This window comes from Loxodonta africana, chromosome 4 (assembly GCF_030014295.1).
Source record: "Loxodonta africana isolate mLoxAfr1 chromosome 4, mLoxAfr1.hap2, whole genome shotgun sequence".
NCBI classification, from domain to species: Eukaryota; Metazoa; Chordata; class Mammalia; order Proboscidea; family Elephantidae; genus Loxodonta; species Loxodonta africana.
In genome coordinates, this window is record NC_087345.1 from 129,502,036 (window position 1) to 129,526,221 (window position 24,186).

General features: G+C 36.8%; 1 pseudogene; it reads right to left on the reverse strand.

Moving 5' to 3' along the window:
• Nucleotides 1-4,825: 4,825 nt before the first annotated feature.
• Nucleotides 4,826-24,178, reverse strand: LOC135231333 (natural killer cells antigen CD94-like; annotated as a pseudogene).
• Nucleotides 24,179-24,186: the final 8 nt, after the last annotated feature.

A 24,186-nucleotide genomic window follows, 5' to 3' on the forward strand; every position in this document is an offset into this window, starting at 1 on the left:
ATTCCGTTTTTTCTATAGGACAGTGGGGTTATAGGGCAGAGTAGAACTGCCCCGCAGAGTTTCCAAGGAGCACCTGGTGGATTCAAACTGAGAACCTCTTGGTTAGCAGCTGTAGCACTTACCCACTACACCACCAGGGCTCCATATATATGTATATCTATACATGCTTCACTGGTTTTGCTTCTGTAGAGACCCCAGCCTAAAACACCCGCTTAAGTCCAAACTTCAGTGCTTCACTCACTTTGCCTTGTAATTTGCTTTCAACACCTTACTCTCCAATGTTCCAGTCCCTTAAGATCCTTTGAACATGACTGTAGCTGTTCTAATAAACCTTATTTTTACTAGTATGTTAAGTATTGTAGTAGTTTATTGTGTTACCTCATTCAGATAATATTCCGTTATTTTCATTAACACTTTTATGTCTTCAAAAGAGAACCCTAGTGGGAATTTCAAACATAAGATAGATAGGTAGACTGCGTGTCTTGAGAGCAGGAACCTTGATCTATAATGTCTCTGGACATACAATATGTCATTCATTCTCATATAAAAGCAAACTCCATCCAAAATAATTTCATGGGTTTTTTGCTGCCTTTTTTTTTTTTTTTTAAGCATTATAATATTCCTAGGGAGTGCAAAATGTTAACATAATTGGCTGTTCACCGAAAGGTTGGAAGTTCAAGTCTGTCCAGATGCATCTTTAAAGAAAGTCCTGGCAATCTACTCCAAAATATCGGACACTGAAAACCCTGTGGAGTATAGTTTTACCCTGGCACACATAGGGTTGCTGTGAGTGAGAATCACCTTGGCCATAACTAACGAAAACTAAAAACCAGACTCATTGATGTCAAGTTGATTCTGACTCATAGTGACCCAACAGGAAAAAGCAGAACTGCCCCATAGGTTTTCCAAGAAGCAGCTGGTGGATTCAAACTGCTGACCTTTTGGTTAACAGCCGTAACTCTTAAGCGCTTTGCCACTAGGGCTCCAACAATAAGCTATTAGGTTTTTTTTACTATTCCTATAGATGAACCTTTTTGTAAAGATGAGCTTTTCATCAAAAACAACAACAACAAAAAACAAGATCTGTGACTGGATTTCTCAGCTTCCATGAATTCAAAAATTTTCCATCTTTTTAATTTGTGTACATTGTGTTTATAAAGTTGCTTTTACTCGACTACCATAATTGCTAAAATCTAGATCCTCACTGAAAAATGTGAATGTGAAATTTCCTTCATAGCTTTTATGCAAATCCAAGTTGAAAGACATGATGTTTATAAAAATGATTCCTTACCTAATTTGAAATCTACCATCCTTTTTTTCTGAACATCTTATTGTGCTTTAGGCGAAATTTTACACAGCAAACTAGTTTCCCATTGAACAATTTATACACAACTTTTTCCATGACATTCTGGTCTCAGGCTGGAGGAGGCTGTGGTTCATGTGGACCATTAGTCCTATAGACTATTTGGTTTCCTTCACCCTCCTTTGCTCCAGATGGGAAGGGACCCATAGCTGTATCTTAGAAGATCACTCGCAAGCTTTAAGATCCCAGACACTCCTCACCAAACAAGTATGTAGAACATTATCTTTATGAACTGTTATGTCAATTGACCTAATTGTCCCCCAGCACTATGGTCATGAGCCTCAAGCCCAGTAACTTAGACCCACCAAGTGTTTGGACGTATGTCTAAGAAGTTTCCATTACTGTGCCTTCTAGGTGCTCTATTATATGTATGATTATATATGCAGCACATACAAATATGTATATACAAAGGCTCACAACTATACGTATATATGCACACACATGTACCCCCATACACCCTCCACACCTATGTAGCATACATATCTACCTGTATAACCACTCACAAATTGTTGGCTGTCATTACTGTTGTTGCAGAATTGTGTATGTTATAGCATCTACCATGGTTGTCCTTTACTCGTAGATATCTATCCCTCAGTGTCTTCATTTACCTTGGTCACATTGTGCTGACTTCTCCAATATTTTCTGTTGCCTTTACCAGAATTAACATGTGTCTACTATTTAGTAAGTGATTCTCCCTTTCTCCCCTCCCATCGCTGATAGCCATCAAAGAACACTGCTTTCTGTGCTTCAACTTACTCTTGAATTTTTATAAAGTGGTACCATGCAACATTTGCTCTTTTGTGATGGATTTATTTCACTCAGCATAATGCCCTCCAGATTCATCCATGTTAATTTTCACACACTAGTCCTTATTCTTTATTATTGCGTGATGTTTCATTGTATGTATAGACCAAAAAATCTACCCTTTCCTGGTTTTAGTGTCGGACAACACCAAATCAGCAGAAACCTGCCTAATTTTGCTCATTTTTTGTCCAATATGAAAATGTCTTAATTGGTAGGAGCTTAAGATTTTTTTGTTGTTGTTGTTAAGATTTTGCCTACAGCTTTTGTATTTGGATGGAACAAATTTATGAGAATTGTGACAGAACAGACACAGAAAGGGATTAGTCCTTGTCTTAGCCATCTAGTGCTGCCATAAGAGAAATACCACAAGTGGATGGCTTTAGCAAAGAGAAAATTATTTCCTCACAGTAAGGTAGGCTAAAAGTCCAGATTCAAGGCATCAGCTCCAGGGGAAGGCTTTTTCTCTTTGTCGGCTCTGGAGAAAGGTCGTTGTCCTCAATCTTCCCCTGGGCAAGGAGATTCTCAGGCGCAGGGACCCCGTGTCCAAAGGACGCACTCTGCTCCAGGTGCTGCTTTCCAGGTGGTATGAGGTCCCCACTCTCTGCTTGTTTCCCTTTCCTTTTATCTCTTGAGAGATAAAAGGTGCTTCAGGCCACACCTCCAGGGAAACTCCCTTTACTTTGGATCAGGGAGTTAACCTGTGTAAGGGTGCTGCTACAATCCCACCCTAATCCTCTCAACGTAAAATTTCAATCACAAAATGGAGGGCAACCATAAAATACTGAGAAACATGGCCTAACCAAGTTGATATACATAATTGGGGGGGAGGGGAACATAACTGAATCCATGACATAACTATACTTTTAATACTATCAGGATCAGTTATTTTGAGGGAATTATTCTAGTTTTCCAGAACCATGTTTTGTGATATTTAAATCATTCATTATTTTCCTAGTTCATTGACTCAGAAATAAAAAAGTCAGCAAAGATATTTCCAGTAGAATAACTCTAGCCTCAAGTTACAAATATATACATGCACACAAACACATACCACATATATATGTATAAACCCACCCAGTGCTGTCGAGTCGATTCCGACTCATTATGTATACATATTTAAAAACTATTTGCCATTGAGTCAGTTCTGATTTATCGTGCCCTCATGTGTATCAGATTAGAATTGCACACCCAAGATCTCTCCCTTTCTTTCTCTCTCTCTCAATCCCTGGTGGTTCAGTGATTAAGTGCTTGGCTGCTAAATGAAAGGTTGCTGGTTCTAACCTGCCAGCTGTGCTCCAAAGGAAAAAGATGTGGCAGTCTGTTTCTGAAAAGATTTACAGTCTTGGAATCCCAATGAGACAACTCTACCCTGTCCTATAAGGTAACTATGAGTCAGAGTTGACTTGATGGCAACGGATTCGGTTTTACGTACACACACACACACACACACACTCATATACACCTACATGTACACATTATGTATCTAAGGAGTCCTGGTGGCGCAGTGGTTAAAGTCATCAACTTCTAACTGAAATGGCAGCAGTTGGAAACCACCAGTGGCCCTGTGGAAGAAAGACGTGGCAGTCAGCTTTCATAGAGGGCCTTGAAAACCCTATGGGTTCAGTATGAGTTGGAATCGACTTGACAACAGTGGCATATTTATATATATATGTTTTCATTGTTTTTATTTTTTATTTCTTCCTTTGATTCTTTGAAAACAGCAAACCAAGTTTGATTCCTTTTATAAATTTGTTTTTGAGATATTATATGTCCTTCCCAAAGATGCAAGATATCTCCCCTTAAGGGTCCTCCCCTCCTCTAGTGTCCACTGAAGGTCACCATACTCTCTTTCCTGAAATTTCCTACTTATCCAGTGCCCTCGTTCAAGGCAAATGGCGAGTCCAATAACTACAACGTCATTCAAACCCGAGCAAACACCTGGGGAAAGGAAACTGAGGTCCACTTAACACATGTACAGTGACATCTGGTGTCTTTTCACTATCTGCTTACTTATAACAACATTTTTCAGAACATAGTAACAATGAATATTTCAATAGTGTCAAATGAGAAATTTATTTTGATCTTAGTGTTTAGAAAAGTTTTGCATTCTCAGAGTAAAAGAAAATTGTCTGCAGTGGGCTGCAGTTTATTATCTCCTTTTAGGCTAGGGAAGGGATTTCGAGGAAAGAAAAAGCACTGTGACATGGTTAAGAGTCTTCGTATACCTGTCAATAACAAACCTATTAGCAAACAATCATTTTTTATAGACAGTCCTTATCTACAAATTGTTTTCCATGTAATCCAACCCTTTGTTTATGATTGTTTATGGGAGAAAAAAAGGGATTTATGGGTCATGTTACCCTGGAAAATGTCATGCAAACCCTGTAAACATCTAAGTATGAAATGGAGATGTATTCCCCTCAATGACACCTATGAAAAAACTGACATATGGCACAAACACATACATATATGTTTAAAACCCATTACTGTCAAGTCGATTCTGACTCACAGCAACCCTATAGGACAGAGTAGAACTGCCTCACAGGGTTTCCAAGGAGCGTCTGGTGGATTCAAACTACTGACCTTTCAGTTAAGCAGCTGTAGCTCTTAACCACTACGCCACCAGGGTTTCCATATGTGTGTGTGTGTGTGTGTGTGTGTGTATGTATGTATGCGTGTGCGTATGTATTTATGTATGTGTGTGCTCAAAACAATAACTTTCAGGAAAGCGAGGTGAGAATGAGACTTCCCTATATAGTATGCCATACAAAGAACTAAAATGACATTGATATGTATTATTCCATATTAAGTCAAATTTATTTAAAATTTTAGAGGGAATTTACAGGAATGTATACATAAAACTACATAAAATTTAATATCAAAACCCATACAATAATGTAAAAATAGTCACAAAATTCTTTACCTTGTTACATTATAATTTCAGGTATAGGCACAGACATTTTAACAATTTTAAAGCATGTGGCTTCAAATACATGTAAAGTGTATGAAAAGACATAAATGTCAACATTTTGCAGACCCCAGAAGTAGATAATTTGTATCTATGTAGGAAGTGGAGATACTAATTTTGTTAATTCTGGATCTGCATTACACCTCCCTGCTCCCCTTGCCCTGTCATGTCCCCCCTCAAAAAAACAAGAAACACTAAATAAGCTGTTGCTTACAGATATAAGGATTCTTTTCCCCACAGGGTTCATCTAAAACTCTTTGTTTGGACTATACACTATACAGTTCTTGGGGTTCAAAGCCTGAAACAAGGAAAATCTGCAATGAAGAAGAAAATGTTGACACATAAGAAAAGGAAATGAGAATATTTATGATAATGTTGTTTTTGATTAAACAATAGAATTTTTTAAGTATTTGAATGAGATATTAATATATAAAGGGAGGCATTTATTATGTTTTTCATTTAATAGTCACAATTTTTATTATTTCAGAATACAAAGTTACATAAAAAGGAGTCATCTCCATAATCATAAGATTGAGGCCAGGGATTTTTTTGATTAGTTGTAATTTCTGTTGTCTTTAATGGTTTTGATGTATGATATATTTACCTACATTTTGTTTAAAGATGTATTGGCTAATCTAGTCTAGGAAGATAAATCAAAGTGAACAATTTGTCACTGCATGATGTTGCAAGTCCCATGTTTAGAAGTAACAGTGATGTTCAAAGTTTACCTGAATATAGAAGATAAGCCCAGAATCCACTACTCATCTGTCAGTTTCTCATACTGTGATGGCTTGCGTGTTGCTGTGATCCTGGAAGCTATGCACACGTATTTCAAATACCAGCAGGGTCACCCATGGTGAACTGGTTTCAAGGGAGCTTCTAGACTAAGATAGAATATGAAGGAGGACCTGGAAATTTACTTCTGAAAAATTGGACAGTGAGAATCTTCTTAATAGCAGCGGAACATTGCCTGATATAGTGCCGGAAGATGAGACCTTCAGGTTGGAAGGCACTCAAAAATGAGATGGATTGACACATTGGCTTCATTGATGAGCTCAAGCATAACAATGATTATGAGGATGGCACAGGATCAGGCAGAGTTTTGTTCTGTTGTATATAGGGTCAATATGAGTCAGAACTGACTTGGTGGCACCTAACAACAAGAGTAGCAACAAGACCAAGATACTTGAAACATGAGAGGATGCTGAGAATATTAGACTCCATCAAAATAAGAAATATACCACTTTTGTGGGCTTCCTCTATGTATGTGAGCTTGTGTGCATATAAACACAAAAAGTCATATATTAAAAGTTCTTCATTGACATCAGGACACCAACTTTCATGTCACTTGAGCAAAGACTTGGATTTTCTGAGTTGGGCTAAAATCGTATTTAGTTGCACCGTTCTCCTTTCAGTCATGTTGTGCCCTAGACAGTTTACCTTTCTTGTAGTGCTCCTAGGTGGTACCTGCACTGATGAGATCCACAAGAACACACAAGATCACAAAGAACAGACAATGTATCTGAGTACAGAAACTTATAGATCCTGGGAGGGAGCAGAGCTGTCCTCCCACAACCGGGTGCCGCTTGTTTCAATAAAAGAGATCCCAAGCCAGTAAAACCGTTGATGGTAGTTCAAAAAAACCTGCTTGGAAACAAGACAGACATAACAAGCTAACCTGAATCAACCCTGGGATTAATATGCATCAGACTTGGCCTATCAATCACACAAATGAAATTTGTTTTTAACTTCTAATTTAGAAGGTGCAGTCGCAGGGCTCGTATTTTTTTTAAAAGACACATTCCTTTATGAAGAAAAAAACAATACCAAAAAATCTCACTTCACACTGGAGTGAAATATGCTATAAAGGGAGTCAGAGTTTTCATGGAACACTTTCTTCATGGAGGATCACCACTGAAGTTTGATTGCAAATCAAAAGTTATCTTAAGGAGTAAATATGGATATAATCTACTAAACCTATACTCCACACAGGTTCTGCACACCGCTACAGAAATTTCCACCTTTTGTTAAGAAGGGGCCTATTTTTATGATGCAGTTTTTCTTGTTACTTGCTGTTAAGTCAATTTTGACTATTGGCAACCCCATGTGTTACAGTGTAGAACCACTCCATAGAATTTTCTTGGCGGTAATCTTTTTTTTTTTTACATGTATTTTTTTTAATGATTTTTATTGTGCTTTAAGTGAAAGTTTAAAAATCAAGTCAGTCTCTCACATATAAACTTATATACACCTTATTACATACTCCCATTTACCCTCCCCCTAATAAGTCAGACCGCTCCCTCCTTCTAGTCTCTCCTTTCCTGACGATTTTGCCAGTTTCTAACCCTCTCTACCCTCCCATCTCCCCTTTAGACAGGAGATGCCAACACAGTCTCAAGTGTCTACCTGATACAAGTAGCTCACTCCTCATCAGCATCTCTCTCCAACCCATTGTCCAGTCCCATCCAAGTCTGTTGAGTTGTCTTCAGGAATGGTTCCTATCCTGGGCCAACAGAAGGTTTAGGGACAATGACCACTGGGATTCTTCCAGTCTCAGCCAGACCATTAAGTCTGGTCTTTTTATGAGAATTTGGGGTGTGCATTCCAATGTTCTTCTGCTCCCTCAGGGGTTCTCTGTTGTGCTCCCTGTCAGGGCAGTCATCGGTTGTGGCCGGGCACCATCTACTTCTTCTGGTCTCAGGATGATGTACTTCTCTTGTTCATGGGGCGCTTTCTGTATCTTGGGCTCATAATTATCTTGTGACCTTGGTGTTCTTCATTCTCCTTTGATCCAGGCGGGTTGAGACCAATTGATGCATCTTAGATGGCTGTTTGTTAGCATTTAAGACCCCAGACGCCACACTTCAAAGTGGGATGCAGAATGTTTTCTTAATAGAATTTATTTTGCCAATTGACTTAGATGTCCCCTGTAGCCATAGTCCCCAAAACCCTGCCCCTGCTCCGCTGACCTTCGAAGCATTCAGTACATCCAGGAAACTTCTTTGCTTTTGGTCCATTCCAGTTGTGCTGACCTTCCCTGTATTGAGTGTTGTCCTTCCCTTCACCTTAAGTAGTTTTATTTACTATCTAATCAGTAAATAAACCTCTCCCATCCTCCCTCCCTCCTCCATCTCGTAACCACAAAAGAATGTGTTCTTCTCAGTTTAAACTATTTCTCAAGATCTTATAATAGTGCTCTTATACAATATTTGTCCTTTTGCATCTGACTAATTTCACTCAGCATAATGCCTTCCAGGTTCCTCCATGTTATGAAATGTTTCACAGATTTGTCACCGTTCTTTATCAATGCGTAGTATTCCATTGGGTGAATATACCATAATTTATTTATCCATTCATCCATTTATGGACACTTTGGTTGCTTCCATCTTTTTGCTATTGTAACCAGTGCTGCAATAAACATGGGTATGCATATATCCGTTTGTGTAAAGGCTCTTATTTCTCTAGGATATATTCTGAGGAGTGGGATTGCTGGGTTGTATGGTAGTTCAATTTCTAACTTTTTAAAGAAACGACAGATAGATTTCCAAAGTGTTTGTACCAATTTACATTTCCACGAGTAGTGTATAAGAGTTCCAATCTCTCCACAGCCTCTCCAACATTTATTGTTCTGTGTTTTTTGGATTAATGCCAGCCTTGTTGGAGTGAGATGGAATCTCATCATAGTTTTGATCTGCATTTATGGCTAATGATTGAGAGCATTTTCTCATGTATCTGTTAGCCGCCTGAATATCTTCTTTAGTGAAGTGTGTGTTCATATCCTTTGCCCAAATTTTAAATGGGTTGTTTCTCTTTTTGTGGTTCAGTTTTAACAGAATCATACAGATTTTAGAGATCAGGCACCAGTCGGAGATGTCATAGCTGAAAATTTTTTCCCAATCTATAGGTGGTCTTTTTACTCTTTTGGTGAAGTCTTTAGATGAGCATAGATGTTTGATTTTTAGGAGCTCCCAGTTATCTTGTTTCTCTTCATCATTTTTAGTAATGTTTTGTATTCTATTTATGCCTTATATTAGGGCTCCTAAAGCTGTCCCTATTTTTTCTTCCATGATCTTTATCGTTTTAGTCTTTATGTTTAGGTCTTTGATCCATTTGGAGTTAGTTTTTGTGCATGGTGTGAGGTATGGGTCCTGTTTCATTTTTTTGCAGATGGATATCCAGTTATGCCAGCAGCATTTGTTAAAAAGACTATCTTTTCCCCAATTAACTGACACTGGGCCTTTGTCATATATCAGCTGCTCATACGTGGATGGATTTATATCTGGGTTCTCAATTCTGTTCTATTGGTCTATGTGCCTATTGTTGTACCAGTACCACGCTGTTTTGACTATTGTGGCTGTATAATATGTTCTAAATTCAGGTACAGTGAGACTTCCCACTTACTTCTTTTCAGTAATGCTTTACTTATCTGAGGCTTCTTTCCCTTCCATATGAAGTTCCTGATGTGTTTCTCCATCTCATTAAAAAATGTCATTGGAATTTGGATCTGAAGTGCATTGTATATACAGATGGCTTTTGGTAGAATAGACATTTTTACTATGTTAAGTCTTCCTATCCGTAAGCAAAGTATGTTTTCCACTTATGTAGGTTCCTTTTAGTTTCTTGCACTAGTACTTTGTAGTTTTCTTTGTATAGGTCTTTTACATCCTTGGTAAGATTTATTCCGAAGTATTTTATCTTCTTGGGGGCTACTGTGAATGGTATTGATTTGGTGATTTCCTCTTCGATGTTCTTTTTGTTGATGTAGAGGAATCCAAGTGATTTTTGTATGTTTATCTTGTAACCTGAAACTCTGCCAAACTCTTCTATTAGTTTCAGTAGTTTTCTGGAGGATTCCTTAGGGTTTTCTGTGTACAAGATCATGTCATCTGCAAATAGAAATAATTTTACTTCTTCCTTGCAATAGGATGCCCTTTATATCTTTGTCTAGCCTAATTGCTCTGGCTAGGACCTCTAGCACAATGTTGAATAAGAGTGTTGATAAAGGGCATCCTTGTCTGGTTCTCATTCTCAAGGGAAATGCTTCCAGGCTCTCTCCATTTAGAAAGATGTTGGCTGTTGGCTTTGTATACATACCCTTTATTATGTTGAGGAATTTACCTTCAATTCTTATTTTGCTGAGAGTTTTTATCATGAATGGGTGTTGGACTTTGTCAAATGCCTTTTCTGCATCAATTGATAAGAACTTGTGCTTTTTGTCTTTTGTTTTATTTATATGGTGGATTACATTAATGGTTTTTCTTATATTGAACCAATCTTGCATACCTGGTATAAATCTCACTTGGTCGTGCTGGATTATTTTTTTGATACATTGTTGAATTCTTTTGGCTAGAATTTTGTTGAGGATTTTTGCATCTCTGTTCATGAGGGATATAGGTCTGTAATTTTCTTTTTTTGTGATGTCTTTACCTGGTTTTGGTATCAGGGATATGGTGGCTTCATAGAATGAGTGAGGCAGTATTCCGTCATTTTCTATGCTCTGAAATACCTTTAGTAGTAGTGGTGTTAACTCTTCTCTGAAAGTTTGGTAGAACTCTGCAGTAAAGCCGTCTGGGCCAGGGCTTTTTTTTTTTTTTTATTGGGAGTTTTTTTGATTACCTTTTCAATCTCTTTTTTTTCTTTTGGGTCTATTTCGTTGCTCTACTTCTGATTGTGTTTTTTTTTTTTTTTTTTCTTCTGATTGTGTTAGTTTAGGTAGGTAGTGTTTTTCTAGCAATTCATCCATTTCTTCTAGGTTTGCAAATTTGTTAGGAGTACAATTTTTCATACTAATCTGAAATGATTCTTTGAATTTCAGTTGGGTCTGTTGTGATGTGGCCCATCTTGTTTCTTATTCAGGTTATTTGTTTCCTTTCCTGTATTTCTTTAATCAGTCTGGTCAATGGTTTAACAATTTTGTTAATTTTTTCAAAGAACCAGCTTTTGGCTTTGTTAATTCTGTCAATTGTTTTTCTCTTCTCTAATTCATTTAGTTCAGCTCTAATTTCTATTATTTGTTTTCTTCTGGTGCTGGATGGATTCTTTTGTTGCTCACTTTCTATTTGTTCAAGTTGTAGAGACACTTCTCTGTTTTTGGCTCTTTCTTCTCTATGTATGTGTGCATTTATCATATAAATTGACCTCTGAGTGCTGCTCTTGCTGTTTCCTAGAGGTTTTGGTAGGAAGTGTTTTCATTCTTGTTGCATTCTGTGAATTTCTTTATTCCCTCCTAAACGTCTTCTATAACCCAGTGTTTTTTGTGCAGGGTATTGTTCAGTTTCCAAGTATTTGATTTCTTTTCCCTGATCTTTCTGTTATTGGTTTCTACTTTTATGGCCTTGTGGTCTGAGAAGATGCTTTGTAATATTTTGATGTTTTGGATTCTGCAAAGGTTTGTTTTATGACCTAATATGTGGTCTATTCTAGAGACTGTTCCATGTGTACTACAAAAAAAAAAGCATACTTTGCAACTTTTGGGTGGAGTGTTCTGTATAAGTCTATGAGGTCAAGTTGGTTGATTTTAGCCATTAGGTCTTCCGTGTTTCTATTGAGCTCCTTACTGGAAGTCCTATCCTTCTCCGAAAGTGGTGTGTTGAAGTCTCCTACTATAATTGTGGAGGTGACTATCTCACTTTTCAATTCTGTTAAAGTTTGTTTTATGTATCTTGCAGCCCTGTCATTGGGCGCATAAATATTTCATATGGTTATGTCTTCCCGATAAATTGTCCCTTTAATCATTATGTAGTGTCCTTCTTTATCCCTTGTGGTGGATTTAACTTTAAAGTCTATTTTGTCAGAAATTTATATTGCCACTCCTGCTCTTTTTTGATTGTTGTTTGCTTCAAATATATTTTTTTCCATCCTTTGAGTTTTAGTTTGTGTCTCTAAGTCTAAGCTGTGTCTCTTGTAGGCAGCATATAGACGGATCGTGTTTCTTTATCCAGTCTGAGACTCTCTGTCTTTTTATTGCTGCATTTAGTCCATTTACATTCAGAGTAATTATACGTAAGTATGAGTTTAGTGCTGTCATTTTGATGCCTTTTTGTGTGTGTTGTGGACAATTTCATTTTTCCACTTACCTTTTTGTACTGAGAAGTTTTTCTTTGTAAATTGTGTGTTCCTCATTTTCATAGTAGTTGAATTTATGTTTACTGAGTCATTATGTGTTTCTTGGTTTTTATTTCTAGTTATGGAATTGTTAGACCTCTTTGTGGTTACCTTAATATTTACCCCTATTTTTCTAAGTAAAAACCTAACGTGTTTCTTCCTTTATCGCCTTGTTTTTCTATCCATATGGAAGATCTATGCTTTATGTATTTAGTCCCTCTTTTTGATTATTGTGATCTTTTAGATAATGACTTCAATGATTCCCTCTTTTGAGCATTTTTTTTTCTTTTTAAAATTAATCTTAATTTGTTTTTGTGATCTCCCTATTTGAGTTGATATCACGATGTTCTGTTCTGTGACCTTGTGTTGTGTTGATATCTGATATTATTGATTTTCTGACCCATTTCCTATAGTAATTTTTGTAGCTTTGGTTTGGTTTTTGCAAATCCTCTAAGATTATGTTTATCTGCAGATTTTTTAATTTCACCTTCATATTTGAGAGAGAGTTTTGCTGGATATACGATCCTTGGCTGGCAGTTTTTCTCCTTCAGTGTTCTATATATGTCATCCCATTGCCTTCTTGCCTGCATGGTTTCTGCTGAGTAATCTGAACTTATTCTTATTGATTCTCCTTTGTAGGAGACCTTTCTTTTATCCCTGGATGCTTTTAAAATTTTCTCTTTATCTTTGGTTTTGGCAAGTTTGAAGATAATACGCCTTGGTGATTTTCTTTTTGGATCAGTCTTATATGGGGTTCGATGAGCGTCTCAGATAGATATCTTTTTCCTTTCATGATGCCAGGGAAGTTTTCTGCTGACAGATCTTCAACTATTCTCTCTGTATTTTCTGTTATTCCTCCCTGTTCCGGAACTCCAATCACATGCAAGTTTTTCTTCTTGATACAGTCCCACATGATTTTTAGGGTTTGTTCATTTTTTAAAATCCTTTTATCTGATTTTTCTTCAACTATATTGGTGTCAGTTGCCTTATCCTCCAACTGCCCTGCTCTGCATTCCAATTTCTCGATTCTGCTCCTCTGACTTCCTATTGAGTTGTCTAATTCTGTAATTTTACTGTTAATCTTTTGGATTTCTGAATGCTGTCTCTCTATGGATTCTTGCAGCTTATTAATTTTTCCACTATGTTCTTGAATAGTCTTTTTGAGTTCTTCAACTGCTTTATCAGTGTGTTCCTTGGTTTTTTCTGTAGATTGTCTTATTTCATTTCTGAGGCCACCCCTAATGTCTTGAAGCATTGTGTAAATTAGTTTTTTATATTCTGCATCTGGCAGTTCCTGGATTGTATCGTCATTTGGGAAAGATTTTGATTCTTTTATTTGGGGAGCTGTAGAAGCAATCATGGTCTGCTTCTTTATGTGGTTTGATATCGATTGCTGTCTCTGAGCCATCTATAAGTTATTGTAATGATTTATTTTATATTTGCTCACTGAGTCTTAACTCATTTTGTTTTCTTTCAATATACGTAGATGGGCTACTAGATTGCGCTGTTTTGATTGTTGTAGCCTTTGAATCACTTATGTCTTATTACCAGCTGGTTTGGGCTCTTACTGGATATATATGCCTAAGAGTCCATTCACTATTCTTGAATAGAATCAGCTTAGGTGTTCTGATTTTGGGTCACCAAGTGTGTGGTGTAGACTGTCACCTATTAACTTCGGGGGGTAGTGGAGAAAGTTTTGTGCACCAGATTCTAGTAGCAGCAGGGGGTCACACTCCGGGGGGGGGCAGGATGCTGACAGCCTTCCCCCATGTGCCAGTGAGGTAGGTGTGTCTCTATTTCTAAAACACTTGGTGGGTGGGCTCTGCAGCTGTACCTTAGGCACCCAGTGCATCTACCTCTGAAGATTGTTAGGCGTCAGTATCTTCAGACCCCTTTGGCAGGTGGCCAGGTGGTTTGGGTAGAGCTTCAGCTCTCAGTTCCCCGTTGTGGATCAGTGAGGGCTCTGTTTAATAGGTAGAGATATCAGACCTGAAAAACTTATCTTTCCAGTTATCTGCTAAAACAACTACAGTCAGATCTCTATCAGAATTTCCTTTGCATTATAATAGCTACCTTGTTCCCTGTAGGGATGAAAGCCAAAGACTGTGGATCTCATATGTTTGGCTAGAGCTGGTTCTGTATTTACATTCCATTTTATGGAAATCAGGGAAGGATTTGTCATCCCTGGTTTTTAGTAGCTGCTTCTCTCAGGCCAGGAGAATAGGTTAGGAAAAGCGAAAAAAAAAAAAAAAAAAAGCCCCCAGAGCACTTCACCCCCTGGCCCAGGAAATTCCAATGTTAATGAAGCCACCTGGGAAAGGAGGGGAGGGATCAGACAGATGGGAGAGTGTAGCACCCAGGAATATAGACAAAGTTATTTATCTTGCATGGTTGAGATTGCCCCTGAGGGTCAGGCCCACGTCCTGTGCTTGTGCTGTCTCAGAAGCCGTGGTCAGCTCCTCCGCTCCCAGTCCAAAGCCGAACACCAATGTTCCCTGGCTGGGACACCACACTCCAGGCTCCAAAACCAGTTGCTGCCTCCTGGTGACTCCTCCTCCTGTCAGTCCCATTGTTGCGCTGCCTGCATGCACTGGCTGAGCTTCCCCTGAGGTCACTTCAGGGGGTTAGGGCTGCGTCCCATGTTTGCACCATCTCAGGAAGCCGTGCTCAGCTCCCCTGTGCCCAGTCCAAAGCCTGGCACCAAGGTTTTCTGACTGGGACCTTGGCTCCAGGCTCCGAGAACAGTCGCTCCTTCTCCATGGTTGCTCATTCTCTCATCAGCCACGTCAGTGTGCAGCCTGCTTGTGCTGGCTGAGTCTCTACCGAGGTTACCCCAGGAGGCTAGGGGTTAGGGCTGTGTCCCGTGCCTGCCCCACCTCAGCAAGCCTCAATCAGCCCTGCCACTCGGCACCAGGGAACCACGAGGGCTCAAGACTGTGGAGCCAGATGCCGGTTCCAGAAGTGGTTCCTGCTTCAGGGTGTGGCTTTTCGCTCCCCTGTCACTCAGGTCAACTCTTTAGATTTGCGTTTGATGGCCAGGGCTTGTAGATTCTCATGTGTATGATCGATTCACTTGTTTTTCGAAGTCTTTGTTGCAAGAGGGATCCGTGGTGGCTTCTACCTAGTCAGCCATTTTGGCCCCGCCTCAGCTGTAATCTTAATGGAAGAAGATTTCCAAGGCTTTCTTCCACACTGGTTGGTTTTAACCACCAACATTTAGATTAGCAGTTGAGTATAAACCTTTTGTGCCATTCCATATCCGATATGTTGGTTCCACAATATATCCCAGAGATAGGACTAAAGCTAGATAATTACAAAAGAAATTAAACTCAGTTAAAAGAAGTAAAGAGTACTGTCGTTAGGTTGGTTGCTTGAATGAGTAAAAGTAGTGATCTCACATTTCTTTTTTGAGTTTTCACTGAAAAGTTTTTTTGCACTTTATCTAACATCTTGATTTTTATTCCCATGATGTAAATCTTTGAGGATTTTTATGAGGTTTATAATAATTGTTTCAAGGCACAGGGAATTAATAGATCATTTTTCAAATTGTGAAAGAAAATTATAAATTTTACGTTATGGGAACAGAGTTCTCTTACCCACAAGACAAAGTCATCTTATTAAATGTTAGAAATCTATGTGCTGTATAATCATAAATATATATATAGTTTTAATGCCTATAAAAAAAATGCCTATAGTATGTCTTAAACTATAACTAACCTTAGAAGCAGCTTGCCTTGTTTCACATAATTGCATCTAGGTGATCAGACTCCCTGAAACACAGAATGGTAAATGAACATGTCCTGTTTCCAAGAGTCCTCAGGACTTGTAACTACGGCTCACTGATTCTGTGACTGTCTTAGCAAGGCTTCTATTTCAGCTTTGATGATGTTGCAGCACATACCGCCCTCTTACAGGATTGATGTACTCTGGCACACTCAGCCTATCAAAGGTTTTTTGCTCAAAGTAACTAATAAAATTGTAGATAAGCACTTTGAAATTTGTATTAATTGGAGTATTCATTTCCACGGTAAGTTGTGTGTTGCCCCAATTTGCAAATTTACCATTAAACCTCCATAGCAATCTGTTAATGGTGTTCTGGGTTGTTTATTTTTGAGAAAATATAACCACCCGTGGGCTTTCTGACTAAAGAGTTGCGTCAAAGAGCTCAGCTTATTTTAATGCTATATTTTTCTAAGTTAAAAAGAAATGTGGGAAACAAAAATAAAGTACGTGTCAATTCATCTCTGCTTTTCAGCTGAAGTAGACTGGAATTCTGAGAAGCACAGAAATTTCTACTTTCTGCTCAAGTTTTTTCTGCATTCAAAATGAGGTAACAGCTGCATCGGTACCCAATCCACTTTTCTGGACAAGAACAGCAGTCAGAGTCTAAGAAAAAACAAAACAAGACATGACTGATGGCTCTGAACATTTAAAAATTTCAACGCTATTTACTTATACAAAAATCGTTTGTTTTTTATTCATATTTTCTACAAATTATTCTTTGAGAATCTACTGTATATGTTTACACCACAGCAGGCTATGTTCAGAGAATATTAATGTGACCAAGTCAGAAACGATCTTTATCCCCATGGAGTTTATATTCTAGAGCTCTGGTCGGAATTACATAATTTCCAATCATGTATTAATTACATTTAATGATGCCTTTGGTAAGTATACAAAATATTAAGACAGCATGTAGTAGGACATGGGATGGGAGAAAGCTAGAAAAGTCTTTCTTTTTTTTTAGTTTTTTCTGAAGAGATCCCAAAGCTGAGCTCTGCAGTATAAACAGGGTAACTAGATCAAGAATAGTCTTTAACGGAGAAAGAATTTTAACATATTTCCTGATTCAGAAAAGAATAAAGTGCATTGAAGTTTTTCTGGTGGTACAGTGGTTAAAGTGCTCAGGTGCTAACTGAAACGCGAAGGGTTGGTCTTTTGAATCCACCAGCTGATCGGTCAGAGAAAGATGTGGCAGTCTTTTCCCATAAAGATTGTAGTCTTAGAAACCCTATGGGGCAGTTCTACCCTGTCCTATAAAGTTGCTATGAGTAGAGTATGGAGACTACCTCCCTGGAGTTCTATGATGAGTCCTGGAGAGAATAGTGTAAGAAATAATTAGAAATGTACTTAATTCGGTGCAGATTTAAGGGAAGCCATGAGATAACAAAATATTACACATTAGTAAAACAAAATCTTTATTACTAAATGGTTTTATCATGGTTTTGATCTTTATAAATACTTGCCTAGAGAAACTTGCCAATTATTCAGTAAAATTCCCAAGACAGCCATCAGCAAAAGACATATTCCTCCTAAGATTCCAGAAATCAACCTCCATATAGTGGTCTGAAAAACTAGAAAAAGAAAAATAGGGCAAAGACTTAAAGAACAAACAAAGAGACTAAAGTTTTTAAAAACAGAAGCCAATTAGAAAGATTCCAAAAATTTTTTTGATTTTATAACACAGTTGTTTTGTCAATGAAATATTGAAAGATAGACATTCAACTCAGGACTCCACCCGATGCCAAGGTTTCTATGTGGTGTACTTTATTCTTCAGTGAGACTATCCATACATTTTCTGTGCTATCCTCTCTGTCTCTAGAAGACAGTAAAGCAAATTTACCACTATTTTTTTTTTACATTGGTAAAGAAGCTTCTAGAGTAAGAAGAGATCAATAGGCTCAGCTTCTGTTTTATGAACTTATATAACAGACATTTAGTTTTATTCTGTCAACAAAATAAAAAAGTGAAAAGTATGATTGCCATTGGGAAGATGAGAAAATTGAGGGTTCAAGAATAACATTATTTTCTCACAGTGTCAAAGTGAGTAAGTATCCATTTCTTGAGTAAGATATCAAATTAAAGGGTGTCTAGGCCCAGGGAAACCAAACCCTGGTGGTGTAGTAGTTAAGTGCTACGGCTGCCAACCAAGAGGTTGGCAGTTCAAATCTGCCAGGCGCTCCTTGGAAACTCTGTAGGGTAGTTCTACTCTGTCCCATAGGGTTGCTATGAGTCAGAATCGAATCGACAGCAGTAGGTTTCTGGGGTTAGGCCCAGAGTCTTTCATTTAACACTTTCTGTCATTGTCACGGACAATAACACTATCTGGAGTGTGTCCTTCTGCTAATCTTAGTGCAGGCTCTGCTCTGAGAAATGTCTTCCTGCTCATAGCTCTGTGGAGGTATTATAGCGAAGAGATGAGATAGGAGCACTCTGGACCTGGTTGGAGACGTTCCACAACCAATGCGTGGCTAAATACCCTGGAGAGCTGGATTTGTATTCCACTACGTTGAATTATGACACATAAACAACCTTTACAACAAGAACATTACATTTTCTCTTACCCAAAATTATTTGCTTATGGACTTTCCCCCAGAACAAATCATCCAATATAAATGCAGGATCAATCTTAGGTGATTCCGCATTAACATCAGCACACCGCCAAAGAGTGTTGATTTAAATACAATGGTATAATGAGTCAAATTCTAAATCGGGGTGATCTTTGGATATCACAATACAAATGGCCAATTTTTTAATAAACAGTTTGAACCATTGTGTCATTAATATTTGGCATTCTCTATTTCCGTGATAGAATTAAGTTGATCACCATTTAAACACATAAGTTTTCTTCTTTTTCAGAATTTAGCGGTACCTCTATCAAAAACAACTCTTTAAACCTGTTGGAAGAGCATTACAAAATGTTTTCTAGATTAGAGAATTTACAATCAGAAAATTAAAATCAATGTGGAAATGCAGGCACATGGCTAGCCTAAAAACGTCCACTGCGTTTATGCCTATTTCTCCTAAAGCTCTGCCCTGATACTAGTCATGTCCCTGAGATATCTTTCCTGGACACGTAATATCTGTATAATCTTATTGGGGGAACGCATACCTGCCATGAGCAATGATGCTCCAAGGCTGATGCAGGGAAGGCCCAGATGAGTATTGTCTGGAGAAGAGTGCCGCTGGAAGAGAGAGTTGAGCTGGAGGCTATGGAATTCAAAGGTGCAGATGACGAAATTTAAAAAGAAAAAGTGCATATTTAAATAATGTTCTTGATCATCTGTTGGTGAGCCACATATGTGTAGTATGAACAAGGAGCTGTAAAATGACCAGCTTCTAAAATGTTCTGGATGTCACAAAACAGGAAATTCTCACTGTACTTTTGTAAAACGAACCCTACGATTAGCACCAGAGAAGTGAGAGGGAGTCTTTTTTTATATGTTTTAACATCATGGTTATCTAGAAAATGTATTTGGAAAATACCAAAAAAATAGACAAAGGTAAATCTATTCAGAATAATATATCTACACAGGCTTGTATTTTAATCATAATAAATACTCACTTTGTGTAAAATACTATTTAAATCCTTTTACACATACTAATTCATGACTCTTAAAATGACTTGATAAGGAATATACTAAAGACCCTTGGTAGTTGAGAAAATTGAGGTCCAGTGGGGCCAAGTAATTTGTCCAACGTGCTTAAAATTGAAACCCAGGCAGTCCTGCTCCAGAGCACAAGTGCCATATATTTCAAACCAAGTCCAGCGCTCTGTGTCTATATTGTCTGCAGATTTTTATCTCTTTTCTTTTGGACAAAGTGGTTGGTTTAACTACAACTCATTTCTGTGTTTCCCATCTCTGCCTCATTTAGATCAGCCAGGAGAGGCAAAGGTCAAAAAAGTAGAACCAGAACATCTTCTCGTTACTGTTACAGGTTCACACCCATATACACACAAACACATGTGCACACACACACATACTTGGAGGTCAAAAAGTTAGAATCAGATTGTATTCCCATTTATGAATTTATTTCTTTCTTTCTTATTAGAATTCACTAAAAAGAAAAGATTTAAAAATCCACTCAGGATTTTTAATCTCCAACCCTATTGTAACTTTCTCATCATAAAACCTCTTTAAACTAATGGTAAGTCTCTGGATGGCATGAATGGTTTGTGCTCAACTACTGACCTAAAGGTTGGCAGTTCACACCTGCCAGCAGCACCGTGGAAGAGAGGCCTGGCACAAATACTACAGCCAAGAAAACCCTGTGGAGCACTTCTACCGTACAACACATGCAGTGGCCATGAGTCACAATCCCCTTGACAGCAAGGGTCTTCTTTTTTTTTTTTTTTTGGTGTTAAGGGAGTAAAATGGTATAAAAACCAAGTATGAAAGGATGGAGGAGACAAGAACAGTATAGCGACAACAAATATTAGTGCCTTAGAATGTAAACACTCAGGAAATGTTTGCTCTTATTGTGCAGAATAAGAAAAATGAAACTCAAGTATCTGAAGATTAGAAGCGAAACCAAATTGATTTGTCCTTCAAACCCCAGGACACTTTTTTTAAATACTTGTGTTTGCTTTCTGTCTTCTCTTTCTGGAAGGGAATCACCATGAGTTCAGAGATATATGTTTTTTTCACTCTTTTATACCAAAGAGCCAGAAGAGTATGTGGTACATGGTAGAAACTCAATAAATGCTTGATAAGAGAATGAATACATGAATGAATGGTACAAAACATGACACTGGAAAAAAAAGGTTTTTTTTGAGAAATTACCAGTCTGAGTAATGTTACCGAGACTTGAGATTTACCCTACACTTATGTTCATCCATTACGTTTACATCTATTTTTTTAAGAGCAAGAGAGACTCAAAGAACACCAGATATTTTTTGAGAGCTACCAAAATGATAGGCTGTTCATAACTTCAAAAAAAATTGAATTTTTTAAGGACTATGTCGCTATGAGTTGGAATCAACTCAATAGCACTGGGGTTTTTTAAGGACTATGCAGTGGGCAAAAAATAACCATTAAAAGCTATAATCAATACCCTCAGAGATAAACATTCAGTTAAACCAGAAACACGTGTAGTCAGCAAGGAAGCCAAGTAAAGTAAGGTTACGTCTGAGAAATGGTCAATGGTGACTTAGCAATGTGAAGGTTATTATGACTTGACTGAAAACCATTTTGGTTGGAATTCTTATCGTTATCTCCTCTAACCCTCCCTGTAATGCTATTAAGTAGTTACTATTAGTATTCCTATAATAAACAAGAGAAAGAAAAAAGAAGATAAAATTAAAATATAGCAATTTGAAATTGAGAAAATTTCCAACAACTAAAAGGATACTGGGCTTGATTAGCTTATTCTACAAACAGAAAGTTCAAATGGCCAAAAAAAAAAGCATTATTTTTCTTTTATATAAAAATAAATACATAGTTAATAAGATGTAGTTTGTCACTTATAAAAGATTACAAATTTTACTACTCTGCCTGTGAAAGCATAATACATAATACATGACATGTGGGTTTATAAATTGTTACCAACTATGGAAATGGAATTTAATATTTATAAATAGGAAAAAAGTTTCAAGTTCTAAGATTTCCAAATTGTTTATTCAAAACTGTGAAGGTGAAAAAAATTTTAAAAAACAAACATTCAACAATTAAAAAGTATCAGGTAAAGCATGACATGTTATAGAATATTATGTAGCCATTAAAATGAAAACTGAAATAATATTTAAAATATTGGAAAAATCTTGAGTTAAGTAAATGTTGGCTTTCACGTCTTACGTCTGTATTCTTTGAATCAAAATTTTTCTAAAATTTACTCAAAGGAAATAATGAGAAAGGTGGTATGATTATTTACAAGGATGAATTTTCATTGTGATTTACAGTAACACATGATAATAATCATAAATGTAATAAACAAAAATGAAGAGAAATTGTAAAATCTTATATATCAAAAAGAAGAAAAGTTACATAATTGAGCACAAGTTATTTTTTTTATCTTATATTCAGAAAGTGTCAAGAATACATAATTCTGTTAAGAACAATATTATTTTTTGAAAACTGCCTACAATATAAAGTAATTACAGAGAAATATTAGTCACGTTTTGTATTTGCAATATGTAACATTCTAATTGCATAAATATGTAAATATGAATCTACATTTTTCTGCATATCCATAAAATGACAGCTTTAGAATAAACCAGAAATAATTTTAGAAGTAAAGTTATTAATCTTTTTAAATGATATATATGTATTTGTATATAAATGTATATGTGTATATAAGTATATTATATATGTGTACACACACACACACGTATATTAGAGTGCAGTTGTTAAGAGATTTGCTGCTAACCAAAAGGTTGAGAATTCAAATCCTTCAGCCACGCCTTGCAAACACTATGGGGCACTTCTACTCTGTCCTGTAAAGTTGCTATGAGTCAGAATCAACTCAATGGCAATAGGTGTGGTTTTGGTCTTACATATATATATATATATATATATGTGTGTGTGTGTGTGTGTGTAGTATAAGTATACACTCAAATCAATATAAAAACGGTTAGAAAATTCATCCAAATATTATTTTTGATAGATCTATTGATATAATTCCTTTTTCCCTTTTTCAAACTTTCTAACTTTATAATAAGTCATCAACCCTAACACAGAACATCTACCAAGTGTGGGCTGTGTGGCCTGTTGCAACCCAACAGTCATTGCCAGCTAACTGAGCCTGAGACCTGGAGAGGTTCTTGATTGCCACCTCTTGAGGTAAAGTGCTTAATACCATATAGTCCAGTTTCTACATGTGTGGATTAATGTTAAAAAAACATTGAAAAGAAAATATACAGACAAGTGGCATTACGATTTGAACAATTTTTTTCTAATTGATTTTATTTTTGTTACACAATTATAAAAAGTCATTTTATCAATATGTAACAAGAACCAGAATATCACTCACACACTTAGGTATTTACACTAGTGGAAATCTCTCCTAAAGAATTAGTTCAATACTTAGATATTCAAAAGGTTGATTGCCCAAAGTGCTCGTCACTGTGCTATTGATATCAGTTAAAATACAGAGGCAAACAATTACTCAAATGATAGGGCTATTGCCCAAAATGCCTATAATCATGTGTGGTCAGTAAATGATGAAAATGAAATTAAAGTAGTAAGATAGAAACATTATAATGATAAAACGCTAAATGAAAAAAAAATTTGAACACGTGATGATGGCAATTGTGTTTTTGAAAATTATATAAATAAGACAGCCACAAATTCATAGAAGGGGAGAATCCATGATTAATTTTCTTTATTTCTCAAATTATCAGTATTGGGATTCTGATATCTTACAGAGAATAAATGTGGTAAATAAAATCACTTTATGTAATATATATTTACTCACTTGAAAAACATTTAATTTCTGCATCGAAGACCATATTGAAGGTGGTGTAATTTTTAAAAGTGATAATCTGCATTTTAAGGATATAAAGATTATATTTGTGTTTATTTATGTGGAAAAGCCTGCATGTGCAGTTGCAGTGTTTAATTTAATACATATTTTAGGCATCCTTTTAAAATATGAAGTAAAATCAAACAAACATGAAAAAGCCATATACCCATAGGTTCAAAACACTTGATCCCTTTGGTTCCAGATCCTTCAGGCATTCTTCTCCACCGCTGGGATGAAGTTTGAAGTGGCAACTCAGAGTAAGTCACCCTTTCTTCTCTCATTTCTGCAAAACAGAAATACATTGAAGACAACACAAGAGTTTTTTTTTATGAATTCATGGAGCAAAAGAATTCCATCACTGAAATAGAGGGTGCATAAAGAGATCCAGTTACAATTAAACTTTGAACGATTTGGAACCTATTTCACGTAAGGCAATATCTTTCAAAACAGAAAATCATTGGAACACAAAAAAGATTTAGAAAATAAGTTCTTATGGGATATGATTTTGGAACTATTACTCAATTAAACTTTTTTTTAAATTACAGATTACAGTGACAAATTTATGGCACATGTTGAATTATTTGATACTCACCGCATAACGAAGAAAGCCAAACTCTCTGCCTGCTGTGGGAAGTTCTCCCAGTTTCACAAAATCTACCTTCTTTTACGCCTTTATATTCCATGACTTCTACCTCCATGTTCACGA